Source organism: Oryctolagus cuniculus, chromosome 11 (genome assembly GCF_051225735.1).
Source record: "Oryctolagus cuniculus isolate XC-2025 breed Fujian yellow rabbit chromosome 11, ASM5122573v1, whole genome shotgun sequence".
NCBI lineage: Eukaryota > Metazoa > Chordata > Mammalia > Lagomorpha > Leporidae > Oryctolagus > Oryctolagus cuniculus.
This window is the reverse complement of record NC_142877.1, coordinates 51,246,704-51,262,208: the sequence shown is the minus strand read 5'-3', so window position 1 is coordinate 51,262,208 and position 15,505 is coordinate 51,246,704. Positions and strand designations below refer to the sequence as shown.

The 15,505-nt window shown below is 42.9% G+C and overlaps 1 long non-coding RNA gene across 1 annotated transcript in view; it reads left to right on the top strand.

The window, feature by feature from the left end:
- Nucleotides 1-12,219, top strand: part of LOC149123458 (uncharacterized) — a 114,378-nt gene extending 102,159 nt beyond the window's left edge. The window contains exon 3 of the long non-coding RNA XR_016217131.1: nucleotides 10,354-12,219. This is a non-coding gene — a long non-coding RNA (uncharacterized LOC149123458). The remainder of the gene's footprint in view (nucleotides 1-10,353) is intronic.
- Nucleotides 12,220-15,505: the final 3,286 nt, after the last annotated feature.

Sequence of the window (15,505 nt, the reverse complement as noted above, 5' to 3'; positions counted from 1 at the left end):
TTTCCACCTGCAAACGCTAATTGTTTCTACATGGAGTCAAATCCTCCACACATTCGAGTTTTCTAGTCAGAAAGCTTCAGATACCTGAGAAAACATGATATTTGTATTTGTATGTCCCGTCCTGTGGGACAGGTACTGGGGCCGAGCACCTAGAAGGGACACCTAGAGCACCTAGAAGGGACAGGAGACACAAAGATGGCAGCCAGACAGGTGCTGATCAAGCTGCGACTTTATTTTTCAACCACACACTTATATATCATAGAGGCAGGGTATCAGACGGGGGAAGGAGGGGATCTTATCTTGTAGCTGCAATGCTACTGCAAGTAGGGGAAAGGTTACAAGGCTTTAAGGCATGAGGTCACACAAGGTTGCGTTATCAGCACTATCTGGTCTGGCATGTCTAGCCCTGTCTCTCCACTAAGAGATCACATGCTGTGTGGTCCCTGACATATCCCCCTTTCTTATCAATTAAACAGAAATTGCTACCGGTTAGGCCAAGCATGATGAGTGAGCAGTGCCTGTCTTAGGAATTGACCTGGAGCTCCAGCACCTCTTACCCATCATTGGATTTCCTTGCCAGTCCCCAAGGACTCCTGTCTTAGGTGGGTGAGGTTCCAGGAAGGTGCCCATCATTGGCTTACTGCTCATTTTATTGATAGGCCTGGGGCCCTTCCTGGGCTCCCAACTGGGGCAGTGGCAGACTGAAGGAGAGAGTCAGTTGTTAGAGGGACTGTGACCTCACCGGCCAGGCTTCACCGGGCAGAGAGATAACATTCTCCATGGGATCTTCCATGACCAGACTTTGGTAATGTATTTGAATTGGTCTGGCTGCTAAATTATCTACTTGTTGTCTGATAAATGTCATCAGCCTATTGAGGAGACAAGGACCTATAGATAGCACAACAAGCAACCCAACAATGGGGCCTAAAAGCGGTAGCAAATAGGGAAGCAGTCCATTCCATCCCGTCCAAGAGAGATTTTCAACCATGGCACGGTGATGATGCTCCAGATCTTCTTGAAGTGTCTTGATTTTATCACAAACAATGCCGGATTTGTTAGCATAAAAACAGCATTTTTCCTGTAAAGCCAAGCAAATACCTCCCCATTCAGCAGTAAGCAAGTCTAAGCCTCGACAATTTTGTAAAACCACTTCTGTTAGGGAGTCAATTTGATCTTGAAGGTCCTGAATGGTGGTGGATAGGGTCTGCACATCATTAATAAGTTGTTGGGACAATTCTCTATATTTGTGGACCGTGAATCCTAGTCCTGTGGATCCTGTAACCATAGCTGAGGAAATTCCCAATGTGACTAATAAAGGAATAAATTGAATAGCTCGTTTCTGTCTCCCTGCAATATAATCAAGGGAGGGGATAGGAACAGGAGTATCTCCATTGATAATCTCTATATCAGGAAAAAATATAGCATGCATGCAATTACTGGTCCAATTTGTTGGTAAAATGGTATAAGCTAAATTATCCCTACATACAAAAACGGTGGAATTAGGGGCATAAAGAGGGTAATTTAGTGTTACATTATTTGTATAGAAAGGAGCAAGGCCTACATCGATATCGAAGGGATTGTTGTTGGGAGGTTTATAAAGGCAAGTGATATTTTCTGTTGGGACAGGAAGAACAGGAAAGGGCTGCATAGGGGGGTGGCCCAAGAAGATATTAAACCCAAGGGTATTATTAAGCGGTAGAAAAATGGCAAGAGGAAGGGGGGGTCCCTGGTGTAAACAGAGCCAGCAGTCTCTTGCAAGGTTTGGGGCAGAGAGATTAAGCAGTTTATGGGTGTTGGTAAGGATATCGATGGTATTGACATCCAAGTCTTTATTTCCTCTGGAATGAACTTTAGCCAGGGGGTGGTATTGGAGGGAAGGGTAAAGGCTTTCAAATACGGTACCTTTTGTACCTTTTGTGTTTTTAATTTAGTAAGGGTATCCTGAGGGCCTCCACTGTCAGACACTCCCACAGGGGCTATAGGGTACCAGCAGGCTACTTGTCCCTTAGAGGGGCAGGAGGGGGAGCTGAAGCGTGAAGACGACAACTCTCCTCCAAACGTTCCCTCATAATCTCCTGATATAACAGCAAACAATAAATGCTGATTTCCCTTGTTACAGGTTTGATACTGTGTATAACAGGAAGAGTGCACGGAGTAATGGATAGTTTTATTGCACTCTGACGGGCACTGATCCCCAGTGCGGTAAGAGTCTAGCTTAGGTTTGGGAGCACAGAACCATCGGGAACCTGGGACGGTCAGATAAGCAGTTTTATCTCCGCAGTCTTGTGTAAAATGCAGCTTTTGAGCACGGCCACGTGTTCGTGGGAAGGATACTATTATGCCCCCTGAGCAGGTACAAGGGTGATGCTGTTGAAGGGGTTGTCAAGCCCTGCAAAGACTGGTGGAGCCCAATGGATGGTGTGGATTGCCATCATCAGGAGAGCAAGGCTGAGGGCCATTGTATTAGGGCCCTTTGGAGGGGTTAATCAGTGAGCCCTCAGGAAATGTAGCAGGGGAGGAGAGAATAGAGAGAAGATAAGATACACAAATAGCAACAATGGCAACAATTCCGGCAATAATAAGGAGTCCTGTAATGAGTCCCAGTAGCGTCCAGCAGGGTCTTTTCATTCCTGTGGGTATAAAGAAAAGGCATTCTCAAGGGCCAAGTACAGGCTCTGGAACAACATCATTATTTGTAGGAATTGGTGAATTAACTTGTTTAATTAATCTTTTGGGTAGCCATCTTGGTGCTGATTGTTTTTTGTCCAAGATGCAGGCTGAGCCACGTCCCCAAATGAGTACTGGATCTGGGCCGTGCCAGCTACTGGTGAGGGGGTCTCACCACATTACCATAGGCGGAGCCGTATCAGGGGAAGGGTGCCAATGACGGTCCGCAGCTGAATGATTATTATTATCCAAGGTCAGGAAGCTTAGCACAAAGAGTGCATGATTCAATCGGTCGCGGGGAGAGGCAAAAGACAAGGAAGTGGCTTCAAGCCGAGTGAGCCAAGTTTTTAGTGTTTGATGGGCTCTTTCAACGATTCCCTGTTCCTGGGGATTGTAGGGAATTCCTGTAATGTGGTTAATATGGAGCACCTCACAAAATTGTTTAAACTTAGTGCTGACATAGGCAGGACCATTGTCTGTCTTAATCTTAACAGGTTTTCCCAGTACAGAAAGAGCTGTGATAAGGTGCGAGATAACATCCTTAGCAGCTTCTCCTGTATGGGGGGAGGCAAAGACAAAGCCACTATAGGTGTCTATAGAGACACGGAGATACTTTAGTTTGCCAAATTTTGGGAAGTGTGTGGCATCCATTTGCCACAGTTGATTAGGGAGAAGACTACATGGATTGACTCCCAAATGCGGTACAGGTTGGCTTGTAATGCATGAGGGGCATTTTTTGACTATTTCATGAGCCTGTTCTTGTGAAATTTTACAAAACAAATGGAGCGATTGAGCATTTAAGTGATGCAACCTATGCAAGTTTTGAGCTTCCTGTACTGATCCCACAATTATGGGGAAGGTAAGCCTTGTAGCAGCATCTGCCTGGGCATTGCCTTCTGAGAGTGATCCTGGTAGGCTTGTGTGTGCCCTAATATTTCCCAAATAGAAGGGCTGTTGTCTTCCTCGTATTAGCTTTTGAATTTGTATAAACAAGGGCATAGCATTGGAAGTTGTTTTAAGAAAAGGAGAAGTCTCAAGCAGCGGAATGGAGTGAGCTACATATGCACTATCAGTATAAATATTTACAGCCTGACTGGAAAACTGTGTAAAGACTTGAAGTATTGCATACAGCTCAACCAACTGGGCTGACTGATAGGATGTTTTAAACACATGGGAACGGTTATCTGCCATGAAGGCAGCCATTCCATTGGAGGACCCATCTGTAAACACCATAACAGCCTTTGGAATGGGGTTACTTTTTGTATTTTTTGGGAAAATAAAGGAATAGGATTGGGCAAACTGTAACACGAGGTCATCAGGGAGGTGATTGTCAATGACTCCCATAAATCCTGACATGGCTATTCCCCAGTCATCAGAAGTTTGAAGAAGGAACTGGGTCTGTTCTCAGGTATATGGCACTACTAAAACATTGGGGTCTTTTCCAAAATATTGGCAGGAAAGGAAACGAGCCTTGATGATTATTGAAGCAACCTGAGACAAATATACCTTAGATGAGGAAATAGGGAGATGAACCCAGAAAAGAGGTTGACCCTTTTTATTGGGCATGAGGGATTTTTGCCAAAAAACTCCAGTGGGCATATGTGGTGTGGCTAAAACTACAAAAAGCAGGGGGAGAGTATAAGAAATCTGTGAAACAAACTGTTGGCTGATGGCTTGCATTACTTGGTTTAATGCGTCTCCTGTAGCAGGGGTGAGCTCGTGGGGGAAGAGGGATCTGAGTCGCCTCACAGAATGTCATTGAGGGGCAAAAGGACATTATTAGATATTTTTAAATAGTGCCTGAGCCATTGAATATCTCCTAGAAGTTTTTGAAAATCATTAAGGGTATGGAGGCAATCAAAGTGGAACTGGATGTGGGGCACAAATATCAAATCCTGTTGTAATTTTAAACCCAAATAGGTAAAGGGGTCTTGTAACTGGACCTTATCAGGAGCAATTTGTAAACCAAGGGTAAGAAAGGCTTTAGAAAGTGCTGTAAAGCAATCTTGTAGGTCTGACTTGTTTTGAGCCACCAGTAAAATGTCATCCATATAATGTAGAATATAAATGTGTGGCCAGTGTAAACGAACCGGGTCCACTGCTTGTGCTACAAACTTTTGACAAAGGGTGGGGCTATTGGCCATTCCCTGGGGCAAGACTTTCCAATGAAATCTTTGCATCAGTCCTTGGAAATTAACACGGGGGAGGCTAAAGGCAAAATAAGGACGATCATCAGGGTGTAGAGGAATAGTGAAAAAGCAGTCTTTGAGATCTATAATTATTTTGTAATAACCATTTGGGATGGCCACGGGGGTTGGGATGCCAGGTTGGAGGGCACCCATTGGTGTCATGACCTTATTAACGGTGTGCAAATCCTGTAAAAGGCGCCATTTACCAGATTTTTTCTTTATGACAAAAATGGGCATATTCCAGGGAGAATTGGAAGGCTCTAGGTGTCCAGCCACGAGCTGCTCCTGTACAAGCGCTATAGCAGCATTTAGCTTTTCTTGATTAAGTGGCCACTAATCCACCCAAACAGGAGTTTGAGTATTCCATGTGATTTTATCTGCATGGGATACAGGAAGGCCAGTGGCCGTTACTAAAAATCCAAATATCCGAGCCCATGTCTATCTGTTTTAGAGGGGGCTGTAATAGGTTGAGTTATGCCCTGTCTCATTTTTCCAAGTCCTGTGCCAGGCACATAATCCATGTGCAGCATTTGTTGTGTGACCACAGCATTAGGGCTGCACAGGATAACTTCCATTTGGGAGAGAATGTCACGTCCCCACAGGTTAACAGGAAGGCCTGGTAATACAAAAGGAGTCACAGTGCCCTGATTGCCTTCCTTATCTTTCCAGCGTAATACCCTTGAGCTGACTTGGGGGTTATTGGACTGGCCTATACCTCACAAATCAGTGAGCAATGCGGTCAGCGGCCAATGGGCGGGCCAATGATCTTGAGATATGACTGTGGCATCTGCCCCTGTATCCAAAATGCCCTTGAAATCCTTTCCTTCAATAGTAAGGGTTAACACAGGCCTATTTTTTGTAATTGGCTGGACCCAATAAGCATCCGAGGAGCCCAAAGGGGTAATGCCTTGGGGCCTGGAAGAAATTGAGGATGTACTTCCAGTAATCAAAGGCAGAAGAACCAGTTGTGCTAGACGGGTGCCCTGTGGAACGGCAGCTACTCCATTGATAGCGGCTGCTAGGATTTTTATTTCCCCAGTAAAGTCACCGTCAATAATAACGGGAAAAACTTGAATGCCTTTAAGGGTGGCTGATGCTTGTCCAAGAATAAAAGCACAGGTACCCGAAGGCAAGGGGCCCCACACTCCTGTAGGGATAATTTGTGGGCCCTGGGTGGAATCTAATATTGTATTGGAGGCGGCACAGAGGTCCAGTCCTGTACTACCTGGGGTTGCTCGTTGGAGGGAAGCAATTGTTGAGGTATTTGCTGAGCTTGAGGCTGGGAAGGGACAAACCGTACTGCCCCAGGGTTTGTCCTTTGAGAAACTGGGGCCAGGGGCTGGCCCCTCTGGGAGTTTCCCAGCACATGAGGAGGGAGGGGTTGGCCTGAAGAATTAGTCTTTGACCTGCATTCGTTTGCCCAGTGATAACCCCTATGACATCGGGGGCATGGGGTGGAGGGGAGCAGCCTGTCTGGGGGTGATGGATCCGGGCCTTGGGCCATGGGCCTGTTTGATAAGGCAAGTGGACATTCGCAGGCAAAATATCCAGGCTGTTTACAGGCGTAGCAAGTGGAGGTCCCCTTGGAGGGATTTTGGGTCAGTTTGAGTGCAGCCCTAATTGCCAAGCCCATGGCATGGGCCGATCCCACACCAGCGCAGAGCCTCACATATTCTGAAAGATCACACTTATGTTTATGAGGCTGAAGAATATCTCTACAAGCTGGGTTGGCATTTTCAAAGGCGAGGTGTGTAACAAATGCACTTCCATTTTCTCCTGGGCCAACTAGTCTCTCAGCTGCAATATTAAGGCGTGAGACAAAATCACTATAAGGCTCGCCGGGGCCCTGCTGAATCTTAGTCAAGGAGGTGGTGACTGCTCCCCTTTGAGGAAGCTTTCTCCAAGCCCCTAGTCTGGCAGTTTTAATTTGCGCCAGAAGTCCATCAGGGAACTGGGCTTGTGAATTGTTGGAATTATACGGGGCATCTCCCAAAAGTTTTTTGAGGGTCCAATTTTTAGATGAAGTTTTAGCAAAATTTTTTTGGGCTATTTCTTTGCAAATTTGAACATAGTCAGCCCTCCACAGGACATAATCACCTCCGCTGAGAGCAGCTCTGGCGAGGAAGTCCCAATCATTAGGTGTAAGCCACCGGGCACTCTGGCTTTCCAATAAGGCCTGAGTATACGGGGCAGTGGGACCATACTGGGTGCAAGCAGTTTTAAGTTTTTCAATAAATCTGAGACTAAGTTTTTTATAGGGTGGCAACTGTCCATTACCAGGTCCTTGATTGGGGACCTGATCTTCCTCCTCCGACCCAGGTTCCTCAATATCTTCCTCAGAGTGGTGGGGTGAATTCTCCTTAGCCTCATTTTCCCCATCAGTGGCAGGCACAGAATGACCTCTGGCTTGCCTCCTGGTTACAGGGAAAGCTAGAAGGGGTTGGGTTTTGGACCTGACTTTACCTTGTTTAGGTTTTGGAAGGGGCTGCTCTAAGGCAAGGTGGCGGAGCTCCTCATCTAGGGATTTTATTTCCTTAAGGAGTTGGATGTGCTCTCATCTGTGTTGAAGTGACTGTTGCAAGGCCGACAAGTCAGGCACAGGAGGGTTAAAGTCATAGAGAGCCGAGGCACAAATGGGAAAGTGCAGATGAGTATTGTATGGTGGGGGATTTTTAACATTTTGAGGCCAATTGGAATTATGATAGTGCACGACCTCTTCCCCTGGGGCAGCTTCCTCATCTGAATCTAATTTGTCTTGGATGGCAGGATATAGTTGGCTCACTTCATTTGTAGGGGTTAAAATGGGCTCTTTAATTTTATTGTTAGGGTCATCATCAGTGGAGGGTATATCCAGAATGACAGATGGGCATTTAGATGCAGGTCAGGAAGATTGCTGAAACGTCTCCTCACCATCCCTTACTAGGGCATCAATAGTCTTATCTAGGTGACAGGTTTTTAGAATGTCATTAATCAGGTTCCAATATGAAAAAATTGTAATAGGCACCTTTTCAGGCCAAAAGTTTCATGAAAATCCTTTAAACAACTTCCAACTCTTTCCCACTTGACCTCATCAATTGTTCCTCACTTGGGGAACCAGGGACACAATTTTTCTACAATCTCAAAAAATACCTTTAGATCCTTATTTTTAACTCGAACTCCTTGTGTCTTGAGGGCCTCCCTGAGACCCGAAATGAACATTTCCCATGATGATAATACCTGTCCCATGGCCATCACTTACCTTGCACTGTCTCCACTCCGCAGCATCGACCGATGCTAATGATCTCGGGTGGGCAGTTCCGAGCTGGTCGCACAATCACTTGGATCCAAGTTTTCCTCCAGGAAGGCAGCATTCCTCCAATCTTACAGGCACTCGAACCCCAAGAGCTGCACTCGAGCCCCACGTTGGGTGCCAGTTGTCCCGTCCCTGGGACAGCAACTGGGGCCAAGAACCTAGAAGGAGAAATGAAAGGGATAGGAGACACAAAGATGGCAGCCAGACAGGTGCCGATCAAGCTGCGACTTTATTTTTCAACCACACATTTATATATCATAGAGGCAGGGAATAGGGCGGGGGAAAGAAGGGGAGCTTATCTTGTAGCTGCAATGCTACTGCAAGTAGGGGAAAGGTTACAAGGCCTTAAGGCATGTGGTCACACAAGGTTGCATTATCAGCACTATCTGATCTGGCATGTCTAGCCCTGTCTCTCCACTAAGAGGTCACATGCTGCGTGATCCCCGACATTTGAAAATTGATATTGAATCCACTTGCAGAACAGAAAGATTGTGCTTTTCTCCAAAACCACCTTGACGGTGATTTTGTGGTTCAATTTCAACCGAATTCCACAACACTTTGTCTGGATACGACTGGACGAAAGCAGAAATATCCGGTGTGTTGTGGCTATCTCCATCTGAGATCTTGCTACAGCCTGTGTGTTTGTTTGTGTTCTCTGGACATTCTCTACGGACTTGAAGTTTTAAATGCATTTTAGCATGTAACATTTTTTTTTCTACCGACAAACGCTAATTGGTTCCACATGGAGTCAAATCCTCCACACATTCGAGTGTTCTAGGCAGAAAGCTTCAGAAACCAAGAAAACATGATATTTCTCTTTATGAACATGACATTGGATCCACATGCCAAAAAGAAAGATTGTGCTTTTCAACAAAACCACTTTGACAGTGATTTTTTGGTTAAATTTCACCCAAATTCCACAACACATTGTCCTGTTTATGCCTGGATGAAAGCAGAAATATCTGGGGTATTGTGGCTATCTCATTCCCAGATCTTGCTACAGCCTCTGTGCTTGTGTGTGTTTGCTGGAAATTATCTCGGATTATATTTTTGAATGCATTTTAGCATGTAAGTTTTTGTTTTCTGCTGGCAAATGCTAATTGGTTCCACATGGAGTCAAATCCTCCACACATTTGAGGATTCTAGTCAGAAAGCTTCAGAAACCCGAGAAAACATGACATTTCTGTTGTAAATGTGACAGTGGATCACTTGCAGTATGGAAAGGTTGTGCTTGTCACCAAAACCAATTTAACGGTGACATTTTGGCTAAATTTCACTGAAATTCCACAACAATTTTTCTGCATTTGCCTGGAAGTAAGCAGCAATATCTGGTGTGTTGTGGCTATCTCAATCCCGGAGCTTGCTACAGCCTCTGTGTTTGTTTGTGTTTTCTTGACATTATCTATGGACTTGACAGTTTTTAATGCATTTTAGCATATAACATTTTGTTTTCTGCCAGCAAACACTAATTGGTTCCACATGGAGTCAAATCCTCTACACCGTCCAGTTTTCTAGGCAGAAAGCTTCAGAAACCTGAGAAAACGTGATATTTCTGTTTGGAAACATGACATTGTCCACGTGCGGAACAGAAAGATTGTGTTTTCTCCAAAACCACTTTGACGGTGATTTTTTGGTTAAATTTCACCCAAATTCCACAAGACTTTGTCCGTTTATGCCTGGATGAAAGCAGAAATATCTGGTGTGTTGGTGTCTATCTCCATCCAAGATCTTGCTACAGCCTCTAGGTTTGCTTGTGTTTTCTGGACATTACCTACGGACTTGATGTTTTTGAATGCATTTTAGCATGTAACGTTTGTTTTTCTGCCGACAAACGCTAATTGGTGTCACATGCAGTCAAATCCTCCACACATTCGAGTGTTCTAGGCAGAATACTTCAGAAACCCGAGAAAACATGATATTTATGTTTCTAAAGATGACATTGGATCCACATGCCGAACGGAAGTGTTGTGCATTTCTCCAAAACCACTTGGGTGGTGATTTTTTTGGTTAAATTTCACCCGAATTCCACAAAAAGTTTTCTGCTTATGCCTGGATGAAAGCAGAAAAATCTGGTGTGTTGTGGCTATCTCCATCCCAAATCTTGCAACAGCCTCTGTGTTTGTTTTTGTTTTCTGGGAATTATCTATGCACTTGATGGTTTTGAATGCATTTTAGCATGTAACTTTTTCTTTTCGTCCTGCAAAGGCTAATTCATTCCACATGGAATAAAACCTCCACGTATTCGAGAGTTCTAGGCTGAAACCTTCAGAAACCCGAGAAAACATGCTATTTCTGTTTGTGAACATGACATTGGATCCACTTGCCGAACAGAAAGATTATGCTTTGCTCCAAAACGACTTTGACAGTGATGATTTCGTTCAATTCACCCGAATTCCACAACACATTGTCTGTATATGCCTGGATGAAAGGAGAAATATCCGGTGAGTTGTGGCTATCTCCATCCCAGATCTTGCTACAGACTCTGTGTTTGTTTGTGTTTTCTGGACATTCTCTATGAACTTGACAGTTTTGAATGCATTTTAGGATGTAATTTTTTGTTATTCTTCTGACAAATGCTAATTGGTTCCACATGGTGTCAAATCCTCCACACATTTGAGTTTTCTAGGCAGATAGCTTTAGAATCCTGAGAAAACACTATATTTCTTTTTGTAAACATGACATTGCATCCACTTTCTGAACAAAAAGATTGTGCTTTTCTGCAAAACCATTTTGATGGTGCTTTTTTGATTAAATTAAACCTGAATTCGACAACACTTTTTCTGGATATGCTTGGATGAAAGCTAAAATATTTGGTGTATTGTGGCTATCTCCATCCCAGATCTTGCTACAGCATCTGTGTTTGTTTGTGTTTTTTGGACATTCTCTACAAACTTGACGGTTTTTAATGCATTTTAGCATGTAACTTTTGTTTTTCTGCCGACAAATGCTAATTGGTTCCACATGGTGTCAAATCCTCCACACACTCAAATGTTCTAGGCAGAAAGCTTCAGAAACCCAAGAAAACACGATATTTCTGTTGATAAACATGACATTGGTTCCACTTGCCAAACAGAAAGATTGTGCTTTTCTCCAAAACCACTTTGATGGTGATTTTTTTGGTTATATTTCACCAGAATTCCACCACTCTTTGTCTGTATATGACTGGACAAAAGCAATATATCTGGTGTATTGTGGCTATCTCCATCCCAGATCTTGCTACAGCCTCTGTGTTTGTTTGTGTTTTCTGAACATTATCTACGGACTTGACGTTTTTCAAAGCATTTTAGAATGGAACTTTTGTTTTTCTGCCGACAAATGCTAATTGTTTTCACATGGAGTCAAATCCTCCACACATTTGAGTGTTCTAGGCAGAAAACTTCAGAAACCCAAGACAACATGATATTTCTGTTTATAAAGATGCCATTGGTTCCACTTGCCCAACAGAAGGATTGTGCATTTCTGCAAAACCACGTTGACGGTCATTTTTTGGATAAATTTCACCCGAATTCCACAAAAAGTTTTCTGCTTATGCCTGGATGAAAGCAGAAATATCTGGTGTGTTGTGGCTATCTCCATCCCAGATCTTAACAGCCTCTCTAATTGTTTGTGTTACCTGGACATCATGCACTTGAGGGTTTTGAAAGCATTTTAGCATGTAACTTTTTGTTTTATGCTGGCAAACGCTAATATTTCCACACGCAGTCATATCCTGCACACATTCAATTTTTCTATGCAGAAAGCTTTAGAAACCTAAGAAAACATGCTATTTCTGTTTGTGAACATGACATTGAATTCACTTCCAGAACAGAACGATAGTGCTTTTCTACAAAACCAATTGACGGTGATTTTTTGGTTAAATTTACCCGAATTGCACAACACATTGTCCATTATGCCTGGATGAAAGCAGAAATATCTGGTGTGTTGTGGCTATCTCCATCCCAATCTTACTACAGCCTCTGTGTTTGTTTGTGTTTTCTGGTTGTGATCCATGAACTTGACAGTTTTGAATGCATTTACGCATGTAACTATTAGTTTTCTGCTGGCAAATGCTAATTGGTTCCAAAGCTGTCAAATCTTCCTCACATTCGAGTTTTCTAGGCAGAAAACTTCAGAAACTGAGAAAACATGATATTTCTGCTTTGAAACATGACACTGGATCCACTTGCCGAACAGAAAGATTGTGCTTTTCTCCAAAAGAACTTTGACGGTGATTTTTTGGTTAAATTTCACCTGAATTCCACAAAAAGTTATCTGCTTATTCCTGGATAAAAGCAGAAATATCTGGTGTGTTGTGGCTATCTTCATCGCAGATCTTGCTACAGCCTCTGTGTTTGTTTGTGTTTTCTGGACATTATCTACGGACTTGACGTTTTTCAATGCATTTTAGCACGTAACTTTTGTTTTTCTGACGGCAAGCACTAATTGGTTCTAAGTGGAGTCAAATCCTCCACAAATTTGACTGTTCTAGGCAGAATAATAAAAAACCTGAGAAAACATGCTATTTCTGTTTATAGAGGTGACATTGGATCCACGTGCTGAACAGAAAGATTGTGCCTTTTTTCCAAAACCACTTTTACATTGATATTTAGGCAAAAGTACACCGAATTCACCAAAACATTGTCCAGATGTGCCTGGACGAAAGCAGAAATATCTGGTGCGTTGTGGCTATCTCCATCCCAGATCTTTATACAGCCTCCGTATTTGTTTGTGTTTTCTAGTATTTACCTGCGGACTTGACGGTATTGAATGCATTATAGCATGTAACTTTTGTTTTCTGTAGACACACGCTCATTGGTGGCACATGGTACAAACCCTCCGCACATTTGAGTTTTCTATGCAGAAAGCTTGAGAAACAAAGGAAACATGATATGTGTGTTGTAAACATGACATTGGATCCACCTGCCGTACGGAAAGATTGTGCTTTTCTCCAAACCACTTTGACTGTGATTTTTTGGTTAATTTCACCTGAATTCCACAACACTTCTCTGGATATGCCTGGATGAAAGCAGAAGTAGCTGGTGTGTTGTGGCTATATCCATCCCAGATCTTGCTACAGCCTCTGTGTTTGTTGGTGTTTTCTGGACATTCTCTACAGACTTGACAGTTTTGAATGCACTTTAGCATGTAACTATTTCTTTTCTGCCTGCAAAGGCTAATTCGTTCCACATGGAGTCAAATCCTCCACACATTCTAGCTTTTTAGTCAGAAAGCTTCAGATACCTGAGAACACATGATATTTGTGTTTGTAAACTTGACATTGGATCCACTTGCAGAATAGAAAGATTGTGCTTTTCTCCAAAACCACTTTGACAGCGATAGTTTGGTTAAATTTCACCTGAATTCCTCAACACTTTGTCTGTATATGTCCGGATGAAAGCAGAAATATCTGGTGTGTTGTGGCTATTTCAATCCCGGATCTTGCCTCAGACTCTGTGTTTGTGTTTCTGCACTTTCTCTATGAACTTTACAATTTGAAAGCATTTTAGCATGTGACTTTTTATTTTCTGCTGGCAAACGCTAATTGGTTCCACATGCAGTCAAATCCTGCACACATTCGATTTTTCTATGCAGAAAGCTTTAGAAACCTGAGAAAACATGATATTTCTGTTTGTAAACATGACATTGGATCCACTTCCCGAACAGAAATTTGTGCTTTGCTCCAAAACCACTTTGACGGTGATTATTTTTGGAAAATTACACCGAATTCCACAACACTTGGTCTGGATATGCCTGGATGAAAGCAGAAATATCTGGTGTGTTCTGGCTCTCTGAAAGCCAGATCTTGCTATAGCCTCTATGTTTCTTTGTGTTTTCTGGACATTCCCTCGGTCTTGATGGTTTGGAATGCATTTTAGTATGTAACTTTTTGTTTTCTGCCTGAAAACGCTAATTGCTTCCACATGGAGTCAATTCCTCCACACACTCAGATTTTCTAGGCAGAAGGCTTCAGAAACCTGAGAGAAAATTATTTCAGTTGAAAAATATGATATTGGATACATTTGCCGAACAGAAAGATTCGGCTTTTCTCCAAAAACACTTTGACATTGATGTTTAGGCAAAAGTACACTGAATTCACCAAAACTTTGTCCGGATATGCCTGGATGAAAGCAGAACTATCTGGTGTGTTGTGGCTATCTCCATCCCAGATCTTGCTACAGCCTCTGTGTGTGTTTGTGTTTTCTGGACAATCTTTATGGACTTGACGGTTTTGAATGCATTTTAGCATGTAACATTTTGTTTTCTGACGGCATAGGCTACTTTGTTCCACATGGAGTCAAATCCTCCACACATTCGAGTTTTCTATGCAGAAAACATCAGAAACCCGAGAAAACATGATATTTGTGTTGTCAACATGACATTGGATCCACCTGCCGTACGGAAAGATTGTGCTTTTCTCCAAACCACTTTGACTGTGATTTTTTGATTAAATTTCACTGAATTCCCCCCAAATTTTTCGGTTTCTGCCTGGAGGAAAGCAGAATTATCTGGTGTGCTGTGGCTATCTCCATCCCAGATCTTGTTACATCCTCTGTGTGTGTTTGTGTTTTCTGGACATTCTCTACGAACTTGATGGTTTGGAATGCATGTTAGCATGTAACTTTTGTTTTTCTGCCGACAAATGCTAATTGGTTACACACGGAGTCAAATCCTCCACACATTCGAGTGTTGTAGGCAGAAAGCTTCAGAAACCCGAGAAAACACGATATTTATGTTTATAAAGATGCCATTGGATCCACTTGCCCAACAGAAAGAGTGTGCATTTCTCCAAAACCACTGTGACGGTGATTTTCTGGTTAAATTTCACCTGAATTCCACAAAAAGTTTTCTGCTTATGCCTGGATGAAAGCAGAACTATCTGGTGTGTTGTGGCTATCTCCATCCCAGATCTTGCAACAGCCTCTCTGTTTGTGTTTTCTGGACATTATCTATGGACTTGACGGTTTTGAGTGCACTTTAGCATGTAACTATTTCTTTTCTGCCTGCAAAGGCTAATTCGTTCCACATGGAGTCAAATCCTCCACATATTCGAGTTTTCTAGGAAGAAAGCTTCAGATACCTGAGAAAACATGATATTTGTGTTTGTAAACTTGACATTGGATCCACTTGCAGAATAGAAAGATTGTGCTTTTCTCCAAAACCACTTTGACAGCGATAGTTTGGTTAAATTTCACCTGAATTCCTCAACACTTTGTCTGTATATGTCCAGATGAAAGCAGAAATATCTGGTGTGTTGTGGCTATTTCAATCCCGGATCTTGCCTCAGACTCTGTGTTTGTGTTTCTGCACTTTCTCTAAGAACTTTACGATTTGGAATGCATTTTAGCATGTGACTTTTTATTTTCTGCTGGCAAACGCT